Source organism: Protopterus annectens, chromosome 15.part0 (genome assembly GCF_019279795.1).
Source record: "Protopterus annectens isolate FY-2018-M chromosome 15.part0, PAN1.0, whole genome shotgun sequence".
In the NCBI taxonomy this organism is placed as follows: Eukaryota; Metazoa; Chordata; order Ceratodontiformes; family Protopteridae; genus Protopterus; species Protopterus annectens.
Genome location: NC_056749.1, coordinates 356,717,465 through 356,732,144, shown reverse-complemented (window position 1 = coordinate 356,732,144; position 14,680 = coordinate 356,717,465).

Sequence of the window (14,680 nt, the reverse complement as noted above, 5' to 3'; positions counted from 1 at the left end):
TTCTCTTCAGTTTCACCATGTGTAACCATTGCTCTTTCATATGGGAACTCACTGGCCTATCACTCTATGACATTGATTGTGTCAGTTTCCTGTTTCCTTTCCTTTCTCTTGCTGTACAGCTCCAACTGAACCTTTGTACTGGATTCCTATGGGAGGCTCCATAGTACCTCATATGTCAACTGATTAGATGCTTCCTGCTCCACTGGTTTCTCCTTAATTTGCATGTCCATTGCTCTATCCTGTTATGTTATTACGGAGTTAAATTTTCTACACTAAATCCTTCACTTTGCAGGTACTCCATAACCTCAGTATCTATTTATTTACTTTTTCCATTACTGATCCTCTTTTCTACTTTTCCTCTTTGTTTTCTTATTTTTGTGTTGTAAAATTTTCCATATCTGGGTGTCTTTGCCTGTATTTCTCTTCAAATACCTTTGGTGCTGCTCTTTTTGCATTGATGTGTTGGTTTCTCTTTTGTATAATTGCACCACATTAAATCTCATTTTCTTTCCAGTGTACATATTTCTTCTTCAGATGTCTCCTGACTCGTGAACAAATAAATAAATGCATTCAGGTAAAAATGTCTCTCTAGTATTATAAGTCTGTGATGTCTGCAAATGTTGTTGCTTACATATTTTTACTACTTACGATTATGGGGCAAAACCTATGAATTTTAACCTCCTTTGATCAAAATGTTCTTAATCTAAAGGGCATCTATTTTATTGCCACTTTTGTAATATGGAGAACCTACTGGAGGAAGAAGATTAAATTCTTGACCATCATTTCCCAAAATTCAACCCATCGAGGATAAGAGCTCTTCCACAGAAAATCACTGTCAGCGAGTTGTGCCAGCAAAGGTGCCCTTTTTGGGGGGTACTTCCACCTTTCTTGAAGTGGTCACCTGTGGAGTTGTATAAGTTTGGGGGTGTGGACGCTTGCCCTCTGCATATTGTGATGCAGGTTTTACCCCATTCAAAATTTTTTTTTTTTGTATTTGTTTTTTGGCCATATTTTGAGAGATGCTATCCAGATTTTCTAACCCTTGGTAGGTTGAAATGTGTCCAGTCATATTGCAATAATATTGCATAATTTTTGTAAGGCAGTCTTTTAGCATTGCAGTGCATAGCATGAGAATAGGCATAGCATTAACCTTTCTAAACAGAGTTCTGAACCTCAGTACATCATATGGTATATAACATGTGAATGTGTACAACAGCAAACTACCATAAAGAAATCTAAAGTGCTGAAGAGTATGATTATTACATGATTTGCACATTTATTTATCCATTCATTTATTTTCTGATTACCTATGTAATCAGATTCAAGTCATAAAGGAGCCAGAAATTTACACTGCACTCAGTGGATATTTGTCTGATTGATTAATCTCACCCCAGATGCCAGTTTGTTGCAGAGTGCACAGAGACATATACAGATACACACAAGCATGCATGCTCGCTCACTCACTCACTCACTCACTCACTCACTCACTCACTCACTCACTCACTCACTCACTCACAGAGAACGCACAACGAATGAGGTATTACTCTGCAAATGTAGTTATCTAAGAGAGAGACCATGTCTGAAAAGGAAAGAATAGTACAGTTCCCAGAGCCAATATGGAGACCTCAGTAGAAATTGAGATGGATCAGGCTAGAGCTGGAATACCAAATTATTAGTTTAGCCAGAAAATGGCATATTTCTGAAAAAGGGTAAAAAAGAAGTACTCAGGTGGTGGAAAGGAGACAGATTAACTAGAAAGTATATTTACAAGCTATAATGGATAAATGGTTAGGCCGGCCGTGACAATGGTGCAGCGGTTAGCATTGCCACATCACAGCAAGAGGCTGTCTGGTTCAAACCTTGGTTGGGGTGCCTTCTGTGCGGAGTCTGAATGTCCTCCCTGTGGTCGTGTGGGTTTCCCCCAAGTGCTCCGGTTTCCTCCCACATCCCAAAGACACACTGTAGGTGGATTGGACACTCTAAATTGGCCCTAGGTGTGTGCGTGTGCCTTATGTGTAAGATTGGGGGCCAGGCTGGCAACCTGACACCATAAAACTCCACTATCAATCATGAGCTGACAGGTGATCCACTGTGGTGACCCCTAACCAGGAAAAGCCGAAAGAAGAAGAAGAATGGAGAAACGGTTACCTTGTGTTTAAGAAGCTGTTCTACTGTGTGAAAATGTTAATCACCTACATGAAAATTTCTACGGAAAGCTGTATGGACCTGAATGAATTGTGCTTTCTATCTTAACACAACAGGCATGTTTATTTGGAAATAAATACAGAATTGCCTCAAAAAATAGTAATATGGCCTAACAATGTCTGCCCACACTCACTGCTTAGACTGTTTACTACCAAGAATAATTGTCTATAAGAAATGTGAAAACTGAGTTATGTTTTTCCTCTAGATAAAGGACATTTTTCTGTTTATTTTATTCTGTAAATAAACCTACATTTTCAACATGTGCAGAACTGGAATTCAGTCAGGTATTCTACTGCATGTTGAGCAATGTTACTATATTGATTGTTTTCACCAAGGAGCAAAATAGAGTTTTAGATAAAACTATACACATTCATTCTTTACAGCCTGCACTCTACATAAATAATTTCCCCATAGCAGTTCTGTTTTGAGAAGAGAGTACACTACTGCTGCTATTGTTTAAAGAGATCACATTGAGGCTCACTCTGGTTAGCTTTCTTTATCCATATATGGTTGACTCCTGTAAACCCGTACAAGAAAGATAAAATAAGAAATAATTTTTTCTGTGTTAACATTGATCTCATGAGGATATTAATACTAGGAACACAATTTTTGTGGTGGAGTAATAGCTTTTGAGGGATAAAATACAGTCCACTTCTTTTTGTACCATAGTTTTCTCTGCTGGTGACCATAAAAGAAAAATTTACACAAGATTTTATTGAAGGCTACCTCAACTCTCTAGGAGTGATGTGCAGTAATTTGCAATAAGCTTGCAACAACAGCACAAAATCTTGGTAAATCACTCAGCTCATTAGTGGATCCAAAAGCTGATGTTTCTCTATGTAATATCAGAAAATTTATGACATTGACGCCTGCTTGGCAATCTTCAAATGATATGTGATAAGAAAAAACTGGCCTCAAGATGAGTGGGTCAGAATGTCAACTTTACATCTAAATGGAGACCCCCTAAAAGCCTGTAAGGACTTGAAAGCTGCTGTTAGCCAAAAGTGAAAAACAGAAATGATAACCAAGACTGGTGTGTTAGGGGTTACACAGACATTAAAGTTTCATAACTGGATACTCACTATAGACAAATCTATTAGATCTTTAATGGACATTTTAATGCATACTTTTAACTTGTGGGTAGAAACTCATAGATGATGCAGAACAAAATTCCGAAATACAGTCTAATGGGTCATAGGATCATAGGTGTGTACTAGGCTAATGGCCCTGGAGCCTTTATAAGCCTAGCCCATAATTGTACCCTGGCATCATGCCACCTGATGTTAGTTACCAGTGCCTATATCAAGTAGAGCCACTGGAGTGATCCCCTGGGTGAACTTTCTATTTCCCATCCACTCATCAAGATTTTTCTTGAAGAGGGCCAGTGAGGTGCTCTGCTTGACATGTATGGGAAGTCTATTTCAGAGCATGGGCAGTCTCTGGGTTATGAAATTGTCCCTCCAGCATGTTCTGTTGATTATGGTAATGAGATGGAGGTCTGTGGAGCATGTGGAGTGGAAGGAGTGGGACTATTTTAGATGTAGTATTTCTAACAGAACTGGGTCAGAGATGGTTTTGTAAGTCAAACAGAGATTGCCTCTTAGTAGACGATATGAGACAGAGAATAGCTGGAGTATTTTGAGTCTGTCCATGTAGGCCATGTGTTTAAGGCCTAGGATCCTCTTTGTGAGGTACTTTTGTGGCCTTTCCAGCTGCTGCATGTGTCTAGTGAGGTACATGCCAAATGGGCCATTATGATATCATATAGATGACTGGCCTAATGAGAGAAGAGTAGAGAGAGATGACATCTTTCTTCCTGGATGGAAAACCCTTAGAAATAAGATGTGCCACATAGAAGGATGTTCTGACCACAGTGGCAATGTGGTGGTCGAAAGAGAGGTTGCAGTCAGCCTGTGTCCCCAGATCTCTTATAATGCCCTCAGTGTTCAGTGGGCTTCCATCTATGTGGTAATTAGTGGGAAGCAAGTTTTTCCCATGTCGACGCATTTTTTGGTATTAAGCTTAAGGCCATGGTTTTGACAGCAGTCACTGGTCTCAGTGAGGCCTGTCTGTAGGATGTCTACATCACTTGGGGAGTTAATAATGGCTCCCAGCTTGCAGTCATCTGCGAACATGGTCAGCCTGAGTTCCTCTGTGTTATCCTGGACTTTTGAGAAGTAGATGCCAAACAGGAGAATACCCAGGACTGATCCCTGTGGAACTCCACTTGTGACTGGTGGCAGTCTGCTTGGAGTCCACTACTTTCACACTGTGGGTTTTATCTGTGAGCCAATTTGCAACCCACCTAGTGATATAGGAGTTGATGCCGAGTTTATCAATAATTCCTGAGTGGGGAATGGTATCAAAGGGTTTGGCCAGATTGAGGTAGGCTGTATGAACTGCCTTACCCTCATCCACAGCTCTGGTGACTGACTCAGAGAAGTCAACCAGAGGCATGCTCTACCTTTCACAAAACCAAATTGCATGGGATCTAGACTTTGGAGATTCCCTATATCCTTGTTAATTAGGTCCATGATGATGCACTCCATAGCCTTACATATCAGGCTCGCCAGGCTAATGGGGTGATAATTCCCAGGGTCTATAGTCGCACCCCCTTTATGGAGAGGGGTTACTGTAGCAGTGCATCATTCGGTAGGGACAAAGCCTGAGGTGATGCTGTGATTGAACAGGGCACACAGATGCAGTGCCAATTCACTTTGTAGTTCATGTAGAACACATCCAGAGATATTGTCAGGTCCCATGGAACCTGTATTCTTGGTCTTGGACAATGAAACTTTAACCTGTGCTGCAGTAATGCTGGGTGCATGACATTCCTCTGGTATTGTGATTGGTCCTTTAGGGGGATGAGAGAGGGGTAAAGTTGGCACTGAATCTGTCAGCCAGTATGTTGGCAATATCTGTTGGCTCAGTATAGAAGGTACCATTGTGCAGTAACTCAGAGCAAACCTGGGTATTGCCATGGAGATTCTTGATATAACTATAGAAGGCTTTGTGGTTGTTGTTAGTGTCTGCCGCAATGCTGCCTTCATACCTGGCTTTAGAGGTTTTGATGAGGGATCTCAACTTTTTGTTGAGGCTAATAAGGGAGTTTTTCCAGTCTTGGGATTTCAGCTTTTTCTTCAAGAGTTTTTCCTTCTGTTGTAGAGTTTATTAATGGCAATGGACCATCAGATGGGCTTCCTTTTTTTGAAGGAGAGCATCTTGGTTCTGTTGGGTAAGGCTAGTTCCATGCATTTATGTATGTGTTCGTACAGTGCATTGGTATATGATTTGGCAGTCATGCATCTATTTTCCACTAACATGGATGCCATGAAGTTAGAAGCCTCTGTTTTAGCCCAAAGTCAGCTTTAGAGAAGTTTTTCATAGTGGTTAGCTTTGCGGGGGGGGTGTGTGAGATGTGGATTTCCATTGTGATTGGTGTAGAGCAGTGGTTGCCCATGTTTATAATAACCAGGTCAAGGATGCTGCTTCCTCTTGTGAGGGTAAGAATGAGCTGGTCCAGGGCATTGGAATCGATGAATTCCAGGAAACATTGGGCCAGTGTTTGGTGCATGAGTAGTTTTCCCAGTTGATAGAGGGGTAGTAGAAGTCACCTAGTATGAGAGTTTTGGGTTGGACCCTAATAGCTTCCAGGGTGCTTAGGAACATGGAGGGAGTGTCTTGGGACATGGTTGGGGATCTATAGCAGGCTACAATCTGAATGGCCATCTTACCCAATGTTAGTTGTACCTGAAGTATCTCAGATGCATTATGCTGGACTACTAGTCTGGGGGTGTGCATATCCTTTATGAATATGGAGACACCACCACCTTTGGAACTTCGGTCCATGTTCTGGGTCCGAAAGGTTTGGAATGGGTTATAGCCTGGTAGTGCAGGAATGCTTTCTGCTGCTTTAAACCAGGCCTCCATTACAGCACAAATGTCGATGTTCTCCATTTTGAGGAGTGTTTCGAGCAAGTGCATCTTGTGATTTAGACCTCTAGTGTTGAGCAGCATGACCCTCAGATTGCATTTATTTATAACTGTTACAGTGGTAATTTGGTCTTTGGAACATCACCTAAAAAAGGTACTATAGGGATGGCAAGAGCCTTAGCCAGTATCTAGAAACCCAAGGTTGACAGATGCAGGCCATCTCTGGCAAAGAATCGAGGTCCGTCAGTCATGTCATCCCAAGCAAACAGATACTAGATCCCCTTAGAATGACAGCAGAAACATAGCCAATTGTTAAAGTCAATCATTTTCTGCCTGTACTGCGGTATCATTCTGGGCGATGGTAGGATGGTGCTCAGGGCTAGGTCATACCTGCCTGGGCCACATAATCCTAGAGCTCCTCCATGTCTTTTTTGATGTAGTCCAGGGAGGTGCATCTCGGGACATTCACACCCACATGGACAGTGACAGAGTCATACTTGTACTTGTTGTGGACTGACCTGAGTGTGTGTGTGTTATGTGTCTAAAGCTATGGCTAAACCTAAAAGGACACACCCTACTATCATAAGAAAGTGGGTGTTTTAGAGTGACCAACTTATTACACAAGTAGTAAACTCTATATATGACTCGCATGCTATAAGTGTTACTATCTAACCATCACCTAAAGTTCTGCCTCATCTTATAAATAGACAGAATTATTAATTTCTAAAGTACTTAGTTTTAAATGTTCTGTTCCAGGACACTCAGCAATGTATTGCCAAATAAATGTTAAAAATGACATATCTGTAGAAGCTAGTCATGTTAGACCACATGCTAGGAAGCAGTCTGTGTCAAACAATGTGCCTATGGAGTTTGAGATGTTGAATTTTTACTTCTTATAAATGATGAATCTGGCCTTTTTCATTGTTATATGTTTTTTTTTTTCTTACTAGAAAGAAAATAGTTCCATATTATATAACATCCCAGGAGAAAGATTATGTTAGTTAAATCTGATTGTGTAACTGCAAAAGTATTAGTAAATAGACAATTTAAGTAATATGTGCGTATGACAACAAAACAGAGGACCTTGTAACTCAAATAAAAATTGAAACTCTTATAGACAAAGTATTTTATCCAATAACTTCAGCATTTAACACATTTCTGAAAATGTATCAAGACCTACCAATTTAAACAACTTTTGAGCATGTGGTAGGATACATACAACCAGAAGGGTTGTCAGAGATACCTTGACATAAAACAGAAAACAGTGTTGGATTAGAAATCTTAAAATTAAGTAGGATTTGGGTCTAGGACCTAAGTAGATGTGTTAGCAAATACTGACCTTGACTCCTACCAAAAGCATTCAATAGGTAATCTAACTACATAAATCAATGCAGAAACTCAGTTTTTTACTTCAAGGTATGTTGTTTGGACCTTAACAACTTCAACAAATACTAAGAGAACTGAGGAGATAAAACAACAAAAGGAGTCAGTACACAAACTGAAATTTCAAGCTAATAGTGAGAAACACCCTAATATAAATGGAAAGAGAAAACTGAGAAACACTGAGGAAAGGCAGAACTAAAACCAAGTAATAAGCTTTTCCTTTCTACAATAGAGCAGAAAATCTTACAGAAACAGAAGCAGGATAGAACAAAAGAAGTAAGAAAATTATTACTATAGGTAGAGGACGGATGCCATTACTGTGGCAGAAGAAAATTATTTCCATGAAATTACATTTTTTCTAAGGGCTAGTTAGATGAGGGGAAAAGCTGTTCCTATCATTAGAGGGGATGGGGCGATAACTAAAATCTCAAGTCAGTCTACAGGTGAAAGTAAGACTCTCCTACCTGTCCTACAAATATGTTTTATTTATTTATTTGCAGTTTGTTAACTGGGAAAGTCCATTGGGCCAAAATGAGCCCGTTTTCAATGGAGGCCAGGGGAGAAATACTCCATATACAATTATTACAAAGTTAATATCAACAAAGTTAAGTACACTACAATTTTCAAAACTACTAAAAACACAGTAATATAGAAGACAGAATAATAATATTTGAGCAAGATGTAACAAAGCACTGAATGAAATTAAAACAAAAGTATTTTGGAGTAAATAAGTATAATTTGGAGTGCAGGCACTTATGCACTCAAAGATTCACGAGGTGAGAGATAGAAAGAATTAGAGCAAGAGAGTAGAACAGTGAGAGGTGAATAGGGTGAGTTATGAGAAAGGAAAAAAGGGAGAGAGTGGAAATGAAATGAAAGGAGTCACTAGGGTGAGTTATGAGAAAGGAAAAAAGGGTGAGTTATGAGAAAGGAAAAAGGGAGAGGGAGTAGAAATGATATGAAGGGAGTCACTAGGGTGAGTTATGAGAAAGGAGGAAAAAGGGAGAGGGAGTGGAAATGAAATGAAAGGGAGTCACTAGGGTGAGTTATGAGAAAGGAGGAAAAAGGGAGAGGGAGTGTGAATGAAATGAAGGGAGTCACTAGGGTGAGTTATGAGAAAGGAAAAAAGGGAGAGAGAGTGGAAATGAAATGAAAGGAGTCACTAGGGTGAGTTATGAGAAAGGAGGAAAAAGGGAGAGGGAGTGGAAATGAAATGAAGGTAGTCACTAGGGTGAGTTATGAGAAAGGAAAAAAGAGAGAGAGAGTGGAAATGAAATGAAAGGAGTCACTAGGGTGAGCTATGAGAAAGGAAAAAAGGGAGAGAGAGTGGAAATAAAATGAAAGGAGTCACTAGGGTGAGCTATGAGAAAGGAGGAAAAAGGGAGAGGGAGTGGAAATGAAATGAAAGGAGTCACTAGGGTGAGTTATGAGAAAGGAGGAAAGGGAGAGGGAGTGGAAATGAAATGTAGGGAGTCACTAGGGTGAGTTATGAGAAAGGAAAAAAGGGAGAGGGAGTGGAAATGAAATGAAGGTAGTCACTAGGCTGAGTTATGAGAAAGGAAAAAAGGGAGAGGGAGTGGAAATGAAATGAAAGGAGTCACTAGGGTGAGTTATGAGAAAGGAAAAAAGGGAGAGAGAGTGGAAATGAAATGAAAGGAGTCACTAGGGTGAGTTATGAGAAAGGAGGAAAAAGGGAGAGGGAGTGGAAATGAAATGAAGGTAGTCACTAGGGTGAGTTATGAGAAAGGAAAAAAGAGAGAGAGAGTGGAAATGAAATGAAAGGAGTCACTAGGGTGAGCTATGAGAAAGGAAAAAAGGGAGAGAGAGTGGAAATAAAATGAAAGGAGTCACTAGGGTGAGTTATGAGAAAGGAAAAAGGGAGAGAGTGGAAATAAAATGAAAGGAGTCACTAGGGTGAGCTATGAGAAAGGAGGAAAAAGGGAGAGGGAGTGGAAATGAAATGAAAGGAGTCACTAGGGTGAGTTATGAGAAAGGAAAAAGGGAGAGGGAGTGGAAATGAAATGAAAGGAGTCACTAGGGTGAGTTATGAGAAAGGAGAAAAGAGAGAGGGAGTGGAAATGAAATGAAGGGAGTCACTAGGGTGAGTTATGAGAAAGGAAAAAAGGAGAGGGAGTGGAAATTAAATGAAGGGAGTCACTAGGCTGAGTTATGAGAAAGGAGGAAAGGGAGAAGGAGTGGAAATGAAATGAAGGGAGTCACTAGGGTGAGTTATGAGAAAGGAAAAAGGGAGAGGGAGTGGAAATGAAATGAAGGGAGTCACTAGGGTGAGTTATGAGAAAGGAAAAAGGGAGAGGGAGTGAAATGAAATGAAGGGAGTCACTAGGGTGAGTTATGAGAAAGGAAAAAGGGAGAGAGTGGAAATGAAATGAAGGGAGTCACTAGGGTGAGTTATGAGAAAGGAAAAAGGAGAGGGAGTGGAAATGAAATGAAGGGAGTCACTAGGGTGAGTTATGAGAAAGGAAAAAGGAGAGGGAGTGAAATGAAATGAAGGGAGTCACTAGGGTGAGTTATGAGAAAGGAAAAGGGAGAGGGAGTGGAAATGAAATGAAGGGAGTCACTAGGGTGAGTTATGAGAAAGGAAAAAGGGAGAGGGAGTGAAATGAAATGAAGGGAGTCACTAGGGTGAGTTATGAGAAAGGAAAAAGGGAGAGGGAGTGGAAATGAAATGAAGGGAGTCACTAGGGTGAGTTATGAGAAAGGAAAAAAAGGAGAGGGAGTGGAAATGAAATTAAGGGAGTCATGTATATTTTAAGAAGGCAATGTGGGAGAATAATTCAAGTAGAAATAGATAAGAACAAAACAAAATGGTGAAGCCTTATTTCTTATCTATAGTTTGAACTGGAAAACTACTTTCTTTAGCGTGCAACTAAAGAAGGAACTCTAGCAGTCACTGAGACATTTATTGGTATCAAAGTTTTTTAGAACATCATTAATGAAGTTGACACATTTTGGGTTTTTGTTTGTGGATAGGAAAGTGAAAAACTACAAATTTAACCAGATTTAACTTGTCTGATACTATAAAGGAAATAAAATAAAATAAAGTAAAATAAATAAATGAGTGAGTGAGTAAATAAAACTTTTGTGCAGCTTGCTGAGTATGTCAAATGATAAGAACATAATCCAGATTTCATGAACCATGTGGAATGCTTGCTTACAACAGAAATCCTACTTGCAGCAAAGCTTTTTTGTTTTTTTACTATATTCACTGTTTGCAAATTAATTGATTTTACATTATAGGTCCAATTGTGAAGATCAGCAAACATTGCCAGTATATATTGGTTATACATGATTATTCAAAAACATTTTCTGAGGCAGTACCCCTATGACGTATTAAGCACAAATGTATACCTAAACAGCTACGACTGCTTTTTGTTTCTGGAGTATGAGTTTCCTGACAAATTGTTATGGACTAAGGCACCCCGTTCACATCAGGAGTAATGCAAAAGCTGTACCCTTAACTTTAAGGCAAAACACCTAAAGACCTCTGCAAACAGATATATTTGAATATTGTGAAAACTTTAAAGCCTGTATTAAGGAACTCCATGAAACAGGATTGAAAAATTGGAACCATTTGCTCCCATATATTCCTTTTGCTATAAGGGAGGTGCACCAAGTCTCAAATGGAGTTGTTTCATTTTAAGTGCTACAGCACCTATCCTCAAGGATTGCTAGAAATAGCAACAGGAACCTGTGAAGAAGAAAACACCCCCACCCCCCCCCTTAAAAGTTTGATGGAGCATTAGTGTTTTAAAGACCCAAAGGAGATGTTAAAAACAATATGCTTAATCTAAAAACATGCTGATAAGGCAGAGGAAAACTGCAAGGAACATATTGAAAATAGGCATAGTTTATAAAGTTCAGGTAATAAAACAAAGTACTTACATTGGTGCTGAGTTCAATTTTCTGGCAGAGGGACAATGGACTTTCAAAGTTATAGAAAAGACTAGTGAAATAAATTATAAAGTCAGACAATCTGAAACGTATACAAGAACAGATATACGACATAAGTGGCTTGGAGCATTAGAAATAAACTTAGGTGGCTATAGTCTTTGCTGAAGAAGATGAGATCCACACAACATACACTTAAGTAAACATAAGTTCTGCTTATTTAATACTTTATTTTAATATTGTAAACTAAACTGCACTATGTGTAATGCATTTGTCTGCCTTGCTGTGTCTGTTAAATTGTATTTTGTTGCTGTTTTCACTGCAGCAAAGCTTTTTTTTTTTTGCTATTTTAACTGTTTGCAAAGTAATCGTTGTTACTTTTCACTGTTTGCAAAGTATCCGTTCTGTTTGTTCTGTTTTCCCACCAAGCAGTGTTTTAAATAACTGGTTTATTTGGTGTTTTATTCTTTAGTGTCTCCTCGCTGTTTTTCTGCTATTTAAAACATTTTTTGTTTTAAAATATTTTTTAGTGTTTCCTTCCTAAATTAGAGTACCTAGTAGCTGTACCATAGTCCAGATTCAGGTTTGTTGCATCTAGGTCTGTTTGTTATGGCTGTTGTATTCTGAACACATTTTCCAAGCCATCTTTGATTGGAAGGGGCCTTTCTGCATCCTTGTGAGAGAAGTTTACTGATTGGAACCGGTCTGATGAAGGATGATTGGCTTAAAGACTGCAGTAAGCTCCCTCATTGGTTCTTTTGAGTTTTTTAAAAGTTTAAGTTTTTTAGCTTCTGGTATTTAAGCAGGTTTCTGCTTGTTTGTGCATCTCTCTGCACCGCGGTCTGCCACGCAATTGTGTGCTATAGTTGAACAGATAATTTTGACAATTTTTCCCTTAGATGCAGCTGTAGAACATTAGTGTATTATTCATCTTTAGTACATCTCCAGTCTAAGAAGCACTGCTAGTGAGCTGTGACCTATCAAACCACCAGCCAAAACACCCATCAGAAATATCCATCTACAGAGCACTTCCTAGATCAGTCCTGAAACCAGCCCCTTTGTGATAACATTTCTTCAGACCTACCATTATGGACAGTTGGACTACCCTTGTTTCTATTTCCAGCCTTATTGCCTTTGGTCTCCTGAGGCAGAGTAGCAACTGCCTCATGTACACTCACAACCCACTACTAATAACTCACTCTAGTACAGACTGCGAGAGATGTATGTACAGCAAGAATCTTGAATCCCTATGTCTCACACTCAAAACAGTAACACTGAAGAGGATGTCAACTCACCCCCCCCCCCACTACTCATGCACATAGTACCACTGCCACTACTCATACGCATAGTAAATATCCAACACATAAATCAACATACATGGAGGTTCTCTCAGAAAAACTTACCAAAACACCAGAGACCTCAGAAACAAAAGACTTCTACAACTAACACATTTCCCACAGCACCCAAGAAACCTAGCAACAACAGTGTCTCACCTACCAAGACCTTAAGGTGTAACACTCAAAAAACAAATTTTCTTGTCAATGGAGACTCCATAGTGAGACACACTGCTGTCACACTCACTAAGTTAGATAAGACAAAAGTCATGGTCACCTGCCTATCCAGTGCCAGGATTCGTCAGATCACGTATGCACTCATGTCTCTTGGCAACAAATACCATTATGACTCTGTCATAGCTCATGTTAGAGTGAATGACCTGAGATGTACCTCACTGAACTATATGAAGAGAGACATCTTTGGACTCTTCAAGTATGTGTCCCAGGCAGGTATGTGGTTGCTGGGGCAATGGTGTAATACCCTCACCTAGAATGATGCCACAGAGTAAACAAAAAAATGATCAATTTCAATAGTTGGCTTACTTTTTTGTGTCATTCATAGGGGATCCAGTTTCTTTCAGGCTGGGATGACATGGCCGACAAACATCACTGCTTTTCCAGAAACGGTTTGCACCTGGCACCACTAGGCTTTTGACTGCTGGCAAAGGCGCTTGCCTCCCTCATAGTGCTTTTTTCAGACAAGGTCTCAAAAACAAAATTGCAGATGTGAAAATTGCCAGCCATAGCAAAATAAGGGCTATACTGCTAAATGCTAGGAGCTTAAACCAAAAACTGCACACCTTAGAAGCATTTCTATCACTGGAGGATGCAGATGTCTGTGCAGTCACAGAAACCTGTTTCAAGGCCTCAGACAGTACCCTGGCTTTGCAACATACAATGCCTTTCACACCTTCAGACTGCAAAACGAATGTGTGAGAACCAAAGGAGGCGGTGTTTCTATCCATATTACAGATAAAGTCTCCTCCTGACTAGTTTGACTGGACAACTTCATGGAGTTACTCCAAGTTCAGATCACTGTGGGTAAGATCCCCATGCAAGTCATAGCTAGTTATAGATCCCCTTCCATGGATCATGATGTGCATGCGGCCTACTTGGCCAAATTGGAGTTAATCCAAATACTGCCAGACACACTCTGGTCATGGGAGATTTGATTTATCCCACCATCAACTGGGAAATCTACTCTAGCCCTAATTCACTAGCACAAAAATGTCTTGACTTTGTTGACTCAAATTCCCTGGAATAAATTCTTCAACCCCCAACAAGAGGAACAAACATACTAGATCTGGTCCTCACTAACATGACAAACAGATGCACCACCGCAACTGTCAGACTATCATTAGTTAAATTTGACCACAAATCAGTCACCTTCGAACTGGCAATAACACCAGAACTTACAAATGGTGAAGTCAGACTAAAAAAAAACTTCACCAATGCAAACTATACCCTCCTAGGGGGAAGGTATAAATGCATTCCAAGACCCACCCCCAGCAGGAAGTGGTAATTACACCGAAGCTTACACTAAAGCCCTGTACAATCACTTGTATAAGTGTGTAGACTTGTCTGTTCCAGAGAAAATCAAAGCCAGAGTCCCAAGTAAAAAAAGTCACCTTGGTGGAAATCCACCATCAACAAACTTTACGACAAATGCAAAAAGGTCATAGCTCCACAGGTTCATAGGTGACTGCTAGGCTATTGACCTGAAGGGTTTTACAAGCCTAGCTGTGTATACCCAATATAATATTAGAGAAACCCAATATAAAAGATTTTGCCTAAACTACATATCTTAGTTAGTAACAACTACCCATATCTAGGAGGGTCATAGGTGAAATCCCTAGCAGGAATTTACAGTCTTCTATCCAGTCTACACTTAAACAGTGTCATAGAGGGACTCTGTT